At 38.2% G+C, this 1,674-nt stretch overlaps 1 protein-coding gene across 1 annotated transcript in view; it reads right to left on the bottom strand.

Moving 5' to 3' along the window:
• The window catches only part of LOC101989361 (olfactory receptor 2T29-like), a 47,421-nt gene that overhangs the window by 41,495 nt on the left and 4,252 nt on the right, over positions 1–1,674 (bottom strand). The gene's annotated exons all lie outside the window — the stretch shown is intronic.

The raw sequence follows: 1,674 nt of genomic DNA, 5'->3' as shown, positions 1-1,674 counted from the left end.
TGGTCTCGAACTCACAGAGATCCGCCTGCCTCTGCCTCCCGAGTGCTGGGATTAAAGGCGTGCGCCACCATCACCCGGCTTACATAGCATTTCTTGAATAAACAATAAGAAACCAAACCATTCTGATACACAAGGAATCACATGGTTTCTCTCAAGCTTAGAATTGTGACTGGCAGGAAATGAGTCTCCATGGCAATGTTTGGTCTTGCAGGTGGGAGGCAAAGCCTCTCTGCAGGTCACCTGAGAGACAACATGGAGAGTGACATTGAAATTCAGGACCTAAGTAATAAACAGTTGGTTGGCTGAACCTCAAGACTTGTATCATGAGAGTGAGGTTAGGAGCACATGGAGAAGTCAAATGCTGTGGGGACTTTTGTCTTAATGTTATCAGCCTGACTCTGGTTCAGCAAACAGACACCTGGGAATTTGTCCTTTTGCATATTTTTGAGGAGCAGCTAGTCTATTTTGAATCTGCTCTGAAGTCTAAAATCAACTAAATGTGTGGAAAGCTGTCTTTGTAACAGAGAATATTACTATTCTATGTCAGTCTGAGCTCTGAAAAAAAAATCCTAGTGTTATTTCTATTCATCAAATTCATCAAATAAGCATAAATCATCTTCATGACCACCCACAGCTAGAAGTGTTCTCAGTAGATGGAATATATACATGAGATATAGATATAAGCAGCAGGGCCAATACTCATAGCTGCTTTTAGGAAAGGAATGCAGTGGATATGAGAAAAATTACAGACAGAAGTTATCAGAGTCTGTGGCCCTGTGAGCCTTGCTTCAGTTTCTGAGCCAGCATCCTTTCAACTATTAGGTGAAACCATTGGGGATGTGTTGGCCTATCAGAATACATACTAAACAAAAAACTAAAAACTTTCCATGTCCCTATACAGCATCAGAGAAACATGGCAGAGACTTTCCCACTTTGAAATGCCTTGAGTTATGACTTATGACTTGTTTGTGCTTTGTAATTTTTTTTTTTTTATCAAACTTTGAAACATGTTTTGGAGGCAACCTGAGTCCGTGCTCTTGGGCCATAGTCATTCACATTAGGCTCAAGAATAAACTATAACTCATTCCCTTGAAGTGTGAGCTATGTTTAGTTTTGAGAGAAACCAGAGCACATTTACATACGAATACAGTTATGCTGACAATGTGAAACCCTCCTGGCCACTTTTACTAGCCAGATTTAAATTTCGTTTAATCATTATTTTCACTATAACATAAACACAGGAGCTGAAGGGATAAAACTACATCTTTATTTTTATTAAATTTTGAATATACATAAATTCCCAAGAAAATTCACAGAATTAATCCAATATGTCATTTAATCAATTCACCTCTTCTTAACATGGATAAGTACTTTGCTTCTAACTGACTCTGTTTTATCAGTTGAATACCTAATGGCCATTTATTTCTCAGTATAACATGATTTTGAATGAAAAGACTATTGTCCCACAAAATTAAAGAACCACTAACAACTTCGTAAAATACAACATTGGCAGAAGACAAAGGTTTTGAATATACAAGAAGTATGTAATTGAAGTTTTCAGAATAGAGAAATAATTCTTCAAATTGGATGACTGTGCAACGAGACACGATGGATGAGGAGAGGACCTGGAACATGAGGACATCAGCCTGAGACCTGGAACATGAGGACATCAGC

Source organism: Microtus ochrogaster, chromosome 7 (genome assembly GCF_000317375.1).
Source record: "Microtus ochrogaster isolate Prairie Vole_2 chromosome 7, MicOch1.0, whole genome shotgun sequence".
In the NCBI taxonomy this organism is placed as follows: domain Eukaryota; kingdom Metazoa; phylum Chordata; class Mammalia; order Rodentia; family Cricetidae; genus Microtus; species Microtus ochrogaster.
Note: the sequence above shows the minus strand (reverse complement) of the source record. Positions and strands in the feature narration are given on the sequence as shown.